The sequence below is a fragment of the Rhinolophus ferrumequinum genome, chromosome 11, assembly GCF_004115265.2.
Source record: "Rhinolophus ferrumequinum isolate MPI-CBG mRhiFer1 chromosome 11, mRhiFer1_v1.p, whole genome shotgun sequence".
In the NCBI taxonomy this organism is placed as follows: Eukaryota; Metazoa; Chordata; class Mammalia; order Chiroptera; family Rhinolophidae; genus Rhinolophus; species Rhinolophus ferrumequinum.
The window spans coordinates 85,955,458-85,971,139 of record NC_046294.1 but is presented as its reverse complement, the minus strand read 5'-3'; positions in this window follow the sequence as shown (position 1 = coordinate 85,971,139).

Genomic DNA, 15,682 nt, shown 5'->3' with positions numbered 1-15,682 from the left:
TTCAGCCACCCTATGCCTTTTGATAGGAACATTTAATCCATTTACATTGAAAGTAATTGTTGACAGATATGTAGTTATTGCCATTTTATTATTCATATTTTTTATCTTTTTTTCCCTTCTTCTTAAAGAAGTCCTTTTAACATTTTTTGTAATACTGGTTTGGTGTTATGAACTCCTTTGGCTTTTTCTTATCTTGGAAGTTCTTTATCTGTCCATTGGTTCTAAATGACAGCTTTGCTGGGTAGCGTAATCTGGGTTGTAGGTCCTTGCTTTTCATCACTTTGATGATTTCACGCTAATCCCTTCTGGCCTGTGAAGCTTCTGTTGAGAAATCAGCTGACATTCTTATTGGAGCTCCCTTGTAAGTAACTAGCTGCCTTTCGCTTGCTGCTTTTAGGATACTCTCTGTGACTTTAATCTTTGACATTTTAATTATGATGTGTCTTGATGTGGACCTCTTTGGGTTCATCTCGTTCGGGACTCTCTGCACTTCTTGGACTTGTGTATCTATTTCCATCACAAGGGTAAGGAAGTTTTCTGTCATTGTTTCTTCAAATAGTTTTTCAATTCCTTGCTCTGTCTCTTCTATTTCTGGTATCACTATGATGTGAATTTTGGTATGCTTGATGTTGTCCCAGAGGTCCCTTAAATTAACCTCATATTTTTGGATTTATTTTTCTTTTTGCTGTTCTGATTGGGTGTTTTCTGCTAACTTATTTTCCAAATTGCTGATTCGATCTTCTGCTTCATCTAATCTGCTGTTGATTTCCTTTAATATATTCTTTATTTCAGTTATTGTAGTTTTCATTTCTCACTCATTCTTTTTTATGTTTTCTATCTCCATTTTTATGTTTCCTATCTCTTTGTTGAAGTTCTGACTCAGATCATTGAGCATTCTTATAACCAGTGTTTTGAACTCTGCATCTAGTAGATTGCTTGTCTCCATTTTGTTTAGTTCTTTTTACTGGAGCTTTGTCCTGTTCTTTCATTTGGGACATGTTTCTTTGTCTCCCCATTTTGGCTGCCTCCCTGTGTTTGTTTCTATGGATTAGGTAGAGCTGATATAACTCCCAGTTTTAATAGAGTGGCTTTATGTAGCAGGTGTTCTGTGAGGCCCAGAACAGTCTCCCTGGTTACCTGAGCCAGGTGTTGCAGGTGTGTCCCTTGTGTAGGTTCTGTGTGCCCTCCTGTTGTATTTGAACCTTGGTTGCGGTTTACACCATCAATGGGAGGGATTGACTCTCAGGCTGATTGGTTGTGAAGACTGGCTATGACTGCAGGAGCTGTCGGGCAGGAGCTGACCCTAAGGAGCAGGATTCACTTTAGCAGAGCTATGATTTCTGCCTAGTCTGCCCTTTCGGTGTGTTGTTTGTAGAGGTGGTTGGTAGTGTTTGGATGTGATCTGAAGCTGGCCTCTGGGTGTGTTGGTTCTGGGACCTTTTGGGAAGGGATTTTGTTGCAGGTCAATGTCTGCTGTTACTGGTGACTGACTTGGGGCTATCTGGTAGGGGCTACAAAGTTATTGTGGCTCTTCACTGCCTGTGGTTTACCTGGAGGCACATGGGAGAGGCCACACTGCAAAAGGAGGCCAGCTGCTACCAGTATCGGGCCTGGGGCAGCTCAGAAAAAGGCTCAGGGCACCCCAAGGCCTGCTGCCACCTGCCTGCTGCCTGTAACTCTCAGTCACTGAAAGAGTCATGTGAGGGCCCAATCGCATGGAGTCACCAGGGTGGGGTGAGTGGTATTCACCCGGTTAATGCAGATTCAGGTTTGGCACCCATGTTGTAGACCGTTGATGTAAGATGGTTTGGACTTCTACACCCCTGTCTAGCTTGGAGAGCCAAATCCACCTCTGAGGTCTCAGTCCTACAATGGTGGAGGATCTAGTATTCACTGAACAGGGGGCAGAATGGACAAACCATTTCTTAATTGAGACAGTGTTCTCCCTTTTATCAATCAATTCCACTTTCCTGTGAACATGTTTGCAAAGCTCTCTTTGCCTTTCTTACTAAGGGGATAGAAATTTTGATAAAGTGCAGAAGAGAAAGGATTATTTGGGGAATGGAGGTGACATGTGAAGAGGCTTACACACGTACCACAAGCCTGGGGAAGAGCATAGAAAGCAGATCGCTGAGGATCTATATTACCCTAGACACATTTGCTTGAGAACTGGAAAATCGAAACATAATAATTCTCTACATAGCACTTTAAAACCTATACAATTTCACCTAATTTCTGCAAAAGCTCTGAGAGATTTTCATGGAAGATATTATTTTCCCATTTTTCAGATGGTAAAACTGAAGACCAGAAAATGGAGGGAAATATGTACGTGAGCTTGCTTTGCAGATGCCTGTCCGTCCCTGCAAAATGTGTTTCTGGGTGAAGGGACTGTAAAACTAGAATAACCAAATCGCCATTTGGGAGCTTTGGTCACCAAGACACCAATCCTTCCAAGACTGGTTAGAAAGACTGGATAGCAGGGACAGGGTGACAGTAGGGACAAGCTTACCTCTAGCTCTGCCAGCCACAGTGAAGGTAGCAAAGGATGGCTGTGGGCCAGCGGTGAGTTCCCAAGGGACACTTAGCAGGGCTGGAGCCAGATGGTGGTAGTGCTGTCCCCAGGTCCAACTGTCCCCATTCACTGGATGGCCTCGTGTCAGTGTCACCAGCAGTACAGTGTCAGGGAGTCCTCCTGAGTCTGGGATCCAGTCTGCATTCTGCTACTTGGATCTGTAGCCCTAGGCATAAGCCTCTGGGTCCTAATTAGCAAAATGGTGAGCGCTCTGCGAGAGGGATTGTGCCAGGAAGAGAGGCTGGACAGGTGGAAAGGCAAGACTAAAAAGGGCCTCTCTGACCAGAAAGGTTTGGCTGCTAGATTGTGGGTGAATACCCCGGAGTGTGCGGCATGTCTGAGAGGTGAAAAACACAGTGTTTGTAGAATTGAAGTGTATCCTGGATAGGACCAGCTATATCACAGGGGCTCTCCCAGTGCAAAATGAAAATGTGGGGGTCCTTGTTCAAAATGATTAGGAATTTCAATGCAATGACAGCAACCATTAAACAAAGCATAGGGCCCTCTGAGTATTGGGCCCTGTGTATGTCAGACATCCATGCATAGGTCAGACATCCATGAAGCCAGTGCTGATCTTGGTCTGTGGCCGGAGGGGTAGGGCAGAGCGCTGTTGGAGTTGAGGAGGGGTCCCTCCTTTTCTTGGGGGGCTTGGATTTTCCCTGCATGTCCTCAGTTTGCCTGGGGTAGAAAATGTTTTTCTTACAGTCCCAGTACTCTAAAGGGGCTGGGGGCCTAGAGTGGGGTCAGAGGAATGTGGGTTTAAATCGGAGGGGCTGCTTTTGCAATGAGCACCTGCAGACAGAAATCTTTCCACCCCCCACTCAGCCCTGTTCCCTCCCCACTCCAAAGGCAGCACAAGGTAATCGTTTTGGACACATTTCATTGAAATATAATAAAATATTTGCATGGCGTTATTAGATAAATAAGGGTTGACTTGAGGCAGTGCTTATTGGGAAATGTGATATGAAAATTCATTTAATATGAAAGAATGTGGAAGCTTAAGTTTATGGTAATGGATTGATTGCAGATAGTATCTAATAACTCCATACAAATATATTTCAATCACAATATCCGTCAGGGTGGTCCTCGGCTCCAGAGGCGTATGGGAGTGATTGTATGCCCGACCTTTCTTCCGGACCAGATTAGAATTAATTAATTGCTAATATTGTGACATTACTTTTGTAATTAAGAAGCCCCATAATTTCCAGTGGCGGTGAGAATGAGAAGTGTTTATTATTTTCTCAGATGAGGCTGGGGGAGGAAGAGAAAAGTAATAGCAGGGGGAGAGGGAGCATGTATTGTTTCCTTCTTTGTGTCTGAGACTTTCTGTCTTGCCTGCAGAATGGGGAACCCCGGATAAGAGGCAAGGTGTCAGGGTTGGGCAAGGGTTCTGGCACCTGCATCCTACACTGGAAGGTCAAGGGCAGCTTCTCTCAGACTTGCTGATTCCAGGAGGCAGGGACCAGGAGCCAGCTGAGTGAGGGTGTGGAGTGGAGCTGTGGCTCAGACTGTGGTTGGGGGAGAAGGGGAGCAAGGGAGAGAAGCAGGGACCAAAGTTGGGTCAAGGTTGATGTGTCCGTGACACGCCCCTTCCTCCCTTGATAAACTGTGAAATCCATTTGTCCTTGCCCAGCATGAACTCAGTGAGGCAATGGCTGTCACTTCTAGGCATCCACAGAGGGCCTGGAGGAGGGGGGAGGTGCTTGTCTAAGGCCCATATGCTGGCCTGTCTCCCGATACAAGACCCTGGGAGTTTGCTTGTCTTTCTGCTTTCTCCTTTCCTGGGGAGAAAATGGAAAAAATTTCCTTTGAAACATGACATTTCTTAATCCGGCTCCTGGCCTGGCTGACAGCAGGATTAGTGTGCATTGGCTGCCAGGCCTGGCTAGCCATATGCAGGCAGCTCCTGAGGGGCTGTGGTGGCCGGTGCCAGCCCCCTCCCCTGGCGCTTCTCTTACCCCGAGTCTAGTGTCAGCTGCCGCCTCTGTCTGCACTCCCGGAACTGGTGCCCCGGAAGCCCTTTCCTGATGTGTGTGTGTTTCAAGGTGGGGGCGGGGGTTAAGGGGTGGGGGTGGAGGGTGGAGTTTCCCCTGCCAGAAGCTGTTAATCTTGTCACCTGAAAGGGGAGAGCGGAAACCAGGAAAAGTAGGTTCAGCTCTTCGATTTGCATGGACAAGCTGTGTGATTTAAGTGTTCATGTCCCCTCTCTGGGCTTTAGGCGGCTTGTCTTTGACACGAGAGTATAGCACTAGATTATTTGCACCCCTCCTGCTTCTACTAGTCTCTGATTTCCAAGTCTTTGTCAAAGCTCTTTTGTTAACAATAAGGGCCAACAGAATAATAGGAAATCAGTAGTTGTGGCTGGCAGACCGCCCCTCACACCCTCTAACCACCGTGGGTCATACAAATTGGGATGCATGAAGTCAAAACTGCATGGCAATCTGAGCAGTCTTCTTTCCTTTTTACAGGTAAAGAAATGGGATCAGAGAGGTCAGGTGACTTTCTCAAGTGATTAGCTCAAGCAAATATGAACCCAGAGGGCCCAACTCCAGATCCCCTGCCCACGAAGACTGCCTGTGCCACGTCAACATATGAGACATCCTTCCCCCAGCCCTCCCTGTACCTCCTGCCACGTCCATGAACTCTGGGCGTCGGGCTGCTAGCTCCAGGCTACTCTGGCTGTGTGTGTAATTTTTATTTTTCTACAGCAGGGATTGGGGTACTTCCTGTAGGGAGGGGTCTAGCATACCCCTCTGCTCCACAGTCTGGATTAGGCATTGTGATCCTTACGACTGGGAATTTTGGAAGTGTCCCCAGATGCAGAATGCCTGAACCCCAGATCAAGATGAGAACTGAACATTCAGATTAGACAACTTAACAGAGAAAATGTTACAAGGAGATCTAAATCATTTTCCTGGGGTGGAATTTTCCTGAGCATTTTGCTGGAGATCTCTCTTCTGTGTTTTTAGATCCAGAGAGGAAGCCGAGGAAGCCCACGCTCTCCATGGTGGTTTAGCAAGGGAAGGAGGGATACAGGAGGTGTGGCTGGGAGTTAACTAACCTGTGGGTCCTGGCTACCTCTGGGCTGGAGTTTCTCCTCTCCTCTAGATCTCAGTTTCTACATCAGTAATCAGACACGTGGCTTGAGCCTGAGATTCTAGGGTCTTTCTGAAGCTCTTTGAGGCCAGTGCACTGAGGGAGAGAGATATTCTGCAGGTACGTTCTCCCTTTCCTCCTCATTCTTCTTTCTCCTCTGTGTGCCAATGGGACCCATATTTTGAAAGTCTAAGAGCATTTTATTTAGAAAGCTGGAGTGTTTGTGGTGGAAACTAGGGAGGGGAGTTTAAGGGTAATTTTTGCTGTAATGGCAAGAGGAAAGAAGTGTACACAGCCAAGCTCAGCTCAGCCCTCCCTCGCCCATCTCCAATGCAAATAGCCCACAATCAAGCTCCATTACGGTTCAGAATTACAGATAGGAGGAAACATTTCCAGTGCAGGACCCAGGGGTGGAAGGAAGACAGTGGTCTTAAGGTGCGCGTCTTAGAAATTGTATTTGTTGGAGATTAGAGTAGCAATATTGAAAACAAAGCTATGGGCTGGGAGAGCTGGGCGCATGTGCCTGAGAGGTGTGGTCCACTGGGGAAGCTCTCCCCATGCCTGCTGTGGATATTTACCTGGCCTGCTACTTTTGAGTCCAGGGAGCCTTGTCCCACTTCACACTCTGCCTGTTTCTTGCTTTGTCTTCCTGCTGGTTCTTTTTTCTCTCTGTCTTCAGTGTCTTTTTCTTGGTGTCTATGCCCCTCCCATTTTCCACTCGCGCTCTCCCTCCCGGTGGATCTCCCAACCTCTGTATTAGCATTCACAACCTTGGGCTCCAGCCACTTAGGCCAGAAAGACAGCTCCTTGGAAACACAATTGAAATATTTTTATAAATGACCAGCAGAGTTTGAGTGACATGCCCTTCTTAGGCTCAATAAAATTAAAGTTAAACCTTCTAAAAAATACATGAGCCAAACATCCTCTGCACATTTCATTATGCAAATGCAGCTGTCCGGTGCTGCACAAATTAGACCTCCTTTTGAAATTCGCTGCTGCTTCTTTCCTTTCCTTTGCGTTCCTCTCTTTTTTTCTCTGGGTTTTGAGCAAAGGCTTTGTGATTGTAGGCCGACAGCTGGAGTCTGGGGGAGAGGCGGGAGGCTGGAGGGTGGGAGGGCCAACTAACTCCTTCTGATTTCCTCTTTGTCCTCTTTCTTTCCTCTCTTTGTGAGGAAGGTGGTAAGAAAACAATGACACCTCACCCTTTCTCTTTCCAAACTGCTTTGCAGGGTCTGGCCAGGAGAGGTCAGTCTGGGGTTGGGAATGGGGCTCCCTGGAGATGGGGCGCTCAGCAATCTCTCAGTCTGGGGGTCGTGGGAGTCTGCAGCCCCAAGGATGGACTGGCTGATAGGTGATAGACCCACCTCCCCCCCCACCCCCCGGGTCCAGAAACTCGTTCCAGAGCATCGGGCATAATAAAGGATGTCTTTTCCCTATTGCCTCACTCCCAGATGACAGCTGGAAAATTTGAGCAATGCTCTAGATGTGGCATCTCCTCTGTGCCCAGCCTGAAGTATCTGGGAGAGTTTGGGTTTCATGCAAGTGGGAGAAGGTCACAGTGAATTGGATAGATTGGGGATAGCCACCCACCCAAGGCCAGCTGGCTTAGTCATGTAGGGAAAACCATGGTCTTCCTGCACAGGGAATGTCAGTATTAGAATAATTTATTTGTCTCCATCCCCTTAAGGGGAAAAACACCAGGAAAGTGGAACAAAATAAATTACATGAAGGTGTAAATAACCTCCTAGATCTCAGCATTTAGACGTGTCTTAGAGGGTTTCATGCTACAGGAATAGGGACTGAGATCAAAGCAGATGTGTTGACTTGGCCGTAGAACTGGCTCCTACTTCAGTGTTCTACAAGCGGAAACACCAAGGGCAGGACACAGAGGAGGAAAAGGGGGTGTGGGGGCAGAAAGAGCTGCTGAGACCAATGTCAGCTGATGCTCCCCTATCCCCAGATATAGTCCTGCCCTGACCCTTCAGGTGAGAGGCAGCACGTGGCCTTGCATCAGGCACCTTGCTGTTCATCCATATGTGGCTAATCCATTCTGGATTCACAGGACTGAGTGTGAATGTCAGACTGAATTCCTCCTCCATTTTCATCTCCCAGCAATTTTGGGCTACTCCATGGGGTCTATATAATTGCCCTGCTGTCCTCTTCCTGAGTTTAGCTGCAGAGAGGCAAGGGTGTGGCAGATGCAAGGGAGAACGACAGATGCAAGTAACTCAGTTAGGTAGGCAGCTGACAGTGACTGGAGATTGACACTAGCCTTCCTTTCCATTGCAGCCTCCCCAGTCTAGACCTTTGTCCCTTAAGTTAGTTGACTCCCACTCTGATCCACCCTTCCCCACTTGCTGGTAAGATTCCTGTTCTGACTCCCTAACTCTTAGCAGTCACTGTTTTGCTCAAACACTTTAAGTGTCTAGCCTGGTGCCAACAAACATTTATTGAGTCTCCGTTATGTGCCAGGCATTGAGCTGGGCCTGGAGGATGTGAGTTGGAAGGGGGCACAGGGAGGCCTGGCCCCTGCCCTCGTGGAGATTATACTCTAGTAGGGAAGTCAGATGTGAGTGTGAGGGAGAAGTGCAGGTGCCACGGGGGCCTAACTGGAAGTGAGAGTGTACCCGCGTGGCAGACACTGGCGAGCTGTTTGCTGACCTCTGTCCTCTCCTTCCCAGGCAGAGTTAGATGCCTTAGCCAGTCTCCTTTGCAGTTAGATATGGTCTTGAGACTGGTCTAGCTTCTCGCCCGGCAAGGCATCGTTCCTTGGGCAGCAGCGTTATCACCTAGAAGCTGGCTGGGAACGCAGTTCTCAGGCTCACTTCAGATCTCCGGAACCCCAATCTCTGAGAGCCTAGAAGGTGTTCTAATCAAAGGAACAGGAATGGGAAGCCCTAACTTGCATAGTCCAGTGATTCCAGGAGATTGCTTTCTTTTTCCTTCTATTTATTGGATGCACATGCATAGAACTGAGTTAATTATATCCCTCAGTATGTGGAAACTGTCATCATTCATCTGTGAAAGACCACTATTTTGTTTTGTTTCATTATTTCTTTTCACTTCGCCCCATCCTTAACTCTCTGTCTCTGGTATATATTATATGTATGTATATATATGATATAGGCCAAATATATACATATATATGCTTATATATTTTTAATAGTATATTTATTATAAAATATATACATTTTTGGGGGGTCTGTTTCTTAGTATTTTTCACTCAACTCTGTTTTTCTTTTTCTTTTTTTAACTGTTTTTCATATTAGTTCATGTTGCTGTATCTACATCTGTTTTACTACTTCTGGTTGCTACACAGTATTTTACACTATGCACCCACTAAATGTTGCTTTTGATTCCCTAGTGATGGATTCCCAGGCTGCCTCAATTCCTTGCTGTGATGGACAATTTCAAGCATGTCCTCGTATGGGGCGTTGTGGAAGGTTCTGTGCGGTCCACACACAGGAGAGGGCCTGCTGACCATGCTCAGGTTCACTTAGAACTGGGACATGGCTCCTGAGATCAGCTCTGCCCATGGACTCTCCCTGCAACACTCGGTGTTATGCTATCTGGCTCTCTACTGTTGCCAGGCTTGGGTTTACAGGGCTACCTAACTGGTTTTTGCAATTTTCTGACTACTGCGTATTGCATATCTCTTTGTGTACCTGTTATAGGAAAGAATTTTTCAGATTTCACCTTATTTGAGTTACCTTGTCATATTTTTTGCCCTTTCTCAATTGTTTCCAGTTTATTTCCTTGTTGATTTTAAGGATCAAGTATATATATGACATATACTAGATCTATATACATAGTCTCTATTTTAGTTGTTGCAATGTCTTCTGGTTGGTCACCTGCCTCTTAACTGTTCTGTCAATGAACAAAAAGCTTCAATTTTATTTTAGTCAAATGTATCATTTCTTTTTTGTCTTGTGGTTTGAGACTTTTGGGGTCTTATTAAAGAAATCTTCCCACACCAAGTTCACAAAGATATTCTTTTTACATTTTTTCCATTAGTTTTATAGTTTTAGAAATCACATTTAGGGCCCTAATTTTCTGGAGTTGAAGTTTTTATATAGTAGGACAGATTTAAAGTTGTTTTTCATTAGTATAGGAAACCAATCTTCCCAATACTACCCACTAGGCAAACCACCTTTCCCTTTCCCCCTTGCTTTATGATTTTACCTACATCGTATGCATAGTCTAATATACACACAAACATATGACATAGGTACACATCTATTATATATTATATATACTACATATATATATATATATATATATATATATATAAATAATATATTTCTTTTTTCTTGTCTCTCTCTCTTCTGTTTTGTTGGTTTATTTGTTAACCCCCATGCTAGCACTAGTTTTCTTTTTTAAAAATAATTTTTGTAGTCATTTGGGCTTTTCACAAATACTATTGTTCTCTTCTCTTTCAAGAAAATGGTAGGATTGCATTTTCCTAGCCACGTGGAGTTCAGTGTGGCTATATGACTTGATTTGGACAAAGTAATGTGAGCAAAAGTGACACATGTCACTTATGTGAGTAAGCTTTCACAACTGACGTATAATTCACCATTTCCCCTTCCTCCTGCCATGGCAACCTGCAATGCTCCAGTTTGGTTGGTACCGTCAGCCTAGAATCTGGAGTGGAGAGACATAGAGCAGATCCTCCAAGCAACCCTTGGTGCATATGTAATGTGAGGAACAAGCCTTAGTTTATTTAAATGATTGCATTTGGAAGTTTTTGTTTCTGCAGCAAAATGTAGCCTATCCTGACTAAACAACTACCATGGCTGTATTATTTCCAATACCTGATAGGGCACGTCCCTCTTCTTTGTTCTTATTTTAAAAATTCCTTAGTTCCCTATGGCTTTTTGTTCTTTCATTTTAGGATTTGTCAATCTTCTAAGAAATTCCAGCTGGAAAAATCCAAGAAGCTTTGAGTGGGAGTGTGACAAAAGAGGGAAGAGGGAGGGGTTCATATTGCTGAAATGCAAAGAATTTTAATTTTCATGACAAACCTCACCTTCTAAAGTACATGTATTCGTATTTCATCTCCAACTTACTTCACTGACCTTTGACTCATTGTAAACTTTTGTCACTTTTCTGGCTCATCTTTTCACCATCTTCCTTTGATTTTCATTCTCTCTCACCCTTCTTTTTCTGTGAATAATCACAAATTCCTTCTGAATCTCATTCAGAGTGGCTTTCCTCCTTATCCAAAGCTTTGATGCCACTGTCACTTGGGTGGTTCACCTTTATTCCATATTCATCAAAAGAATCTTCTAAACAGTGACATTGTCTCTTAAGAGGAATTCTGATGCCAGCTGTTAAAATAATGCAAAATTATCCACTTCATGATAAATAAAAGAGGTTAAGAAAAATCGGAAAGCTGGTGGGGGTGGGGAGAAGACAGACAAGCATTTAGACATATATCTTGCCATAAAAGTAGAATAAATTCCATATGAATAAAGAAGTTAACTTTGTGGGGGGAATAGGTAGAGGAGCTCAAAAGTTACAGCTTTCCAGTTCTAAAATAAATAATTCATGGGGGTGTAATATACAGTGACTATAGTTAGTAATACTGTATTGCATATTTGAAAGGTGCTAAGAGAGTAAATCTTAAAATTTCTCATCACAAGAAAAAATATTTTGTACCTACATATGGTGACGAATGTTAACTAGACTTTTTGAGGTGATCATTTCACAATATATTATATAGTATAACACAATAGTAGTATATAGTACAATATACTATAGTACAAATACTGAATCATTAGGTTGCATATCTGAAACTAATATAATATTATATGTCAATTACACCTCAATAAAAAGAATTTAACTGTAAAAATTAAATCATAGGAAAATAGAATAAATATCTGATTTCTGTGTTTAACCTTAAAACTAACGGAAGAAATCATACACACACAAACTGACAGGCTTAACTACATAAAAACGTAAAACTCGTAAATGTCCAAATAGTATAAACAGAATTTAAGGGCAGTCAACAAACTTGCAGAATTTTTAAAAATAAATATTATAGAAAAAAATTTGTAACTTTGATAATGTGTTCATCGAATCAAGAAAATCTAGTAATATTCTTAAGAAAGAAGGCAATCATATCAACAGGCAATTCCCTAAGGAGGAAATAAAATAACTAAATAACTAATATACAGAAAAAATATTCAGATTCATTCATAATAAACTAAAAACTAATTTTAAACAATCCTGCTGAAATTTTGTTCAGAGTTGTATTGAATTTATAGATTAAGTTGGGGATATTTTTCTCTACCTATTTAGGTTTTCTGTTTCACTCTTTAGTAGTCTACAATTTTTCTCTGTAAAGGTCCTTTGAGTTTTTAGGTAGGTAAGTTCCCAGATATTTTATATTTTTGGTTGGTACTGTGACTACTACCTATTTTCTAGTTGAATATTGAGGGAGGTGGGTCCAGCTGTCTGCCCTGGAACAGAAGATGGGTTCAGCTTCTTTTTCTTTTCCAGCTTGCTTTGTTTCAGTTGCCAGCTGCAATTACTGACCTTTCAGGTGTAGAAGTGCAGGGAGGGAGGCTGAGGAAGGGAGAAAGTTCTCACCTGAATGATGCTGTCAGAAGATAGTGGGGGTGGATTTATACCATGTCAACCTACTTTAGCTAGAATTAAGTTTCCCAAAATTCCTTTCCCTGAATGATTCTGGATTAGGATTAACCATAAGGAAAAATTGAGCAAGATTTGGAAGGCAGAAGGACAGCAGTGGCCATTACACTGAGAAGGTCAATAAGGGACCCAGGTGCCATTATAACTCACCCATGTTGGTGGCAATCTACTGGCTGCCCCATTGGAATCAGGATGCAGCTTCTACTGTGTCCTCCCTCAGCTTCTCTGAGTTCTGGGCCAGGCCTGTGTGCAGCTCTGTAGCCAGGGGCTCCAGGTCTTCTGCAACTTGAGGTTAGAGGCTCCAATCTGCCTTTGGTCTCCTTTGCTTCCTGACCTGTAGTGACTTCAGGCCCAACCTCAGACAGAGGCAAAGCCTTCCACAGACTCCTTCACTAGCTAACACAGTTATGTGAGATCTAATTCCTATAAATCTCTGTTCTATGTTATAGTAATTCCACTTTCCTGAGGAAACTCTCCCTGACGCAATGGCTCTGTGCTCTCTGAGCCTAGCAGATGTTTGAAGCAGATTCCTTCTCTTGTGGGTTCCTCACCTGCTCCTTTCTGACTGCAGCTTTCTTACACACTGTCACCCTCCCCGCCTTCCCTTTTTCTCCAGTGAGTGTCTACTTGCTGTTGGAGTCCTGTTGCCCTTCTAGGTTCCCCTCTTGTGTAGGGTACAAAGTGGCTCCAGGATAGCTCTCTCCCTCCCATGTGAGCCACTTCTGGTCCAGGGAAATGCAGGCCCTTTAATCCCAGAAACAGCTCTTTATCTGCCTCCAAAGCAACTTATGGGCCTGGCTCTCTTTCTTGTTAATATTATTTTATAATGTATTTTAATATCTGGTGGGTCTAGTCCTGCTTATACCACCCATTACTGTTCTTCAAAAAATATTTTTTTCTGGTAATTCTTGTTTATTTATTTCTAGAGGTTATTATTTATTTCAGAATCATCTTTTTAGTTTCCCCCAAAAAATTACCGAGCCAACAAAAACAAACAAAATTTAAAAAAGATATAAATCCCAGCTCTGTTTGTATTTTGGGTTGGGGGGCAGGATTATATTGAATCTATATATTTAACCTAAGAGGAGTTTTTGAATTTTTGATGTTGAATCTTCACATCCAAGTCTTTCATTGGTGCCTCATATGTTTTCAGGATTTTTTTTTTTTTCTCCCAGATCTTCTACGTTTCTTGGTTTAATTCTGTATATCTGATCTTCTGTTGCATTATAAATGGATTTTTTCTTCCATTATATCTTCTAATTGGTTGTTTGTATACATATTTTGCTATGTTAATTTTATAATTAGCCAACTTAATAAACTTATTGTTTGCAGCATTTTTAGTTGATTATCTTGAGTTTTCCAAATAAACAATCACATCAACTGAAAATAATGATAATTTTACTTTCTCCTTTGCAATTTTCACACCACTGAACAATGTAAAGTAATAGTGGTAATATTGTATGTCCCAGTCTTGTTCCTGATTTTAATGAATATGCTTGTAGTATTTCCCCATTGTGGTTATTGCCCAACCATATCTTTTATTATATTAAGAAATTATCCATCCATTACTATTTTATAAGACACTTTAAAAGTCAAGTATGGGTGTGAATTTTTCAAATGTCTTTTCAGCCTCTGTGAGAATGATCTATGTGATTTTTCTCTTTTGATCTATTGCTATACTGAATTACAAAATGATTTTTTAATATTCAATCATCCCTAAATTCCTGGACATACTCTAGTTGGTTATTATTTTTTTAATGTGTCACTGATTTCTGTTTTCTAGTATTTCACATAGCAGTGGGCCATAGTTTCATTTTGTGCTCTTTGTCCAGTGTTGATGTCAGTGTTAACTATTTTCAAAAAGAAGCATTGTAAGTTTTTTCTTTTTGTATGCTTTGAAGAAGTTTAAAAGCATCAAAATTGCCTGTTTCTTTCTTTCTTTCTTCTTCTTTTTTTTTTTTTTTTTTTTTGAATTTCCTGTTTCTTAAAGGTGTATGAGAATTCTTCTGGGACACTGTCTGGGCTTAGGTACTCTTTTGGTGGGGGGTAGCCCTTGGACAATTGTCTTTAGCTTTATATAACAATTGATGCATTATATTGTCTAACTTTACTATCGTTAGTTTGGCAATTTACATTTTCCTGTAAATTTATCCTTTTATCCACATTCTCAAGTTTTTTTACATAATGATAGACAAAATAGTGTCATATTATGTTTTAAACTTTATCCGTTTCTATGGTTATTTTCCCATTATAATAATTTATTTGGGGGTATTTCTGTTTTCTCCCTTTGGCTTGATAATGTTAGCTAACGGTTTTTCTCTCTTATTAGCTTTATTATTTTTTTAGATAGAATCAGATCTTGGACATACATATATATATATATATATTCTATAGTTTTTAATTGAATTCATTGTATTCTGCTTTCATATGACTAATGTCTTCCTTCTGCTAGACTTAGCGTGAGTTTGTTGTCTTTTTTCTAACTTCTAGAGTTGCATGCTTAATTACTTTATTTTCATTTTTAGCTATGAATACTTTTTTTTAGCATCGGTTCTGACATATAATGCTTTCATTAGGATTATTTAAAGGTATTTTTCAATTTCAGATTTGATTTCCTTTGTCCTAAGTGCTGTTTAAGAGAAAGGATTAAAATTTATAAGTGATAAGGATTTTATTTTGAAATTCCAATTTTATTACATTATAATCCTACAATATTGTTTGTATGGTTTCTATTTTGGGGAGAATATTGAGGTTGTCTTTGTAGCCTAATATTTTCAGTTTTTTTATTTTCTGTTTTCAGGGCATTGAAAGTATTATTTTCAGAGTATTAGTTAGAATAACTTTATTAATTTGATTATTTGCTCCTTTGTCTTCTTAATTATTTTTTGTTTACTTCTTTCTGGCTCGGTGGTCAGCTATAATCTCTGACTCTGAATATGCTTCTATTTCTTCTTGTATGAGTATATCCTGCAGTTTTACTTTAAGGATGTTGATGTGATGATATTTGAAGTATAAATATTCATAACTGTTTGCTCCTCATGGGGATGGAGCGCTCTATGATTGTAATGTGTCCCTTTTTCTAGTTTAATGCTCCTGTGCATTCCCACTCCCTGTCCCCAAATTACATCTTCTCAGCGACTAAAATCACGTTCCTTCCTTTCTTTTTGTTTGTGCTTGCATGTTATATCATTATTCATTCTTTGTTTTCAACTTCTCTACGTAATTGGGTCTTAAGAAATGTAAGAATTTGGGGCCAATCTTAGAGTGAAAATATTTTAGTAGGTAAAATGATCCCATTCAGATAAATTAATACAGCAGACATGTTTGGTCTTAGTTTTTTTTTTTTTTTAATAAATC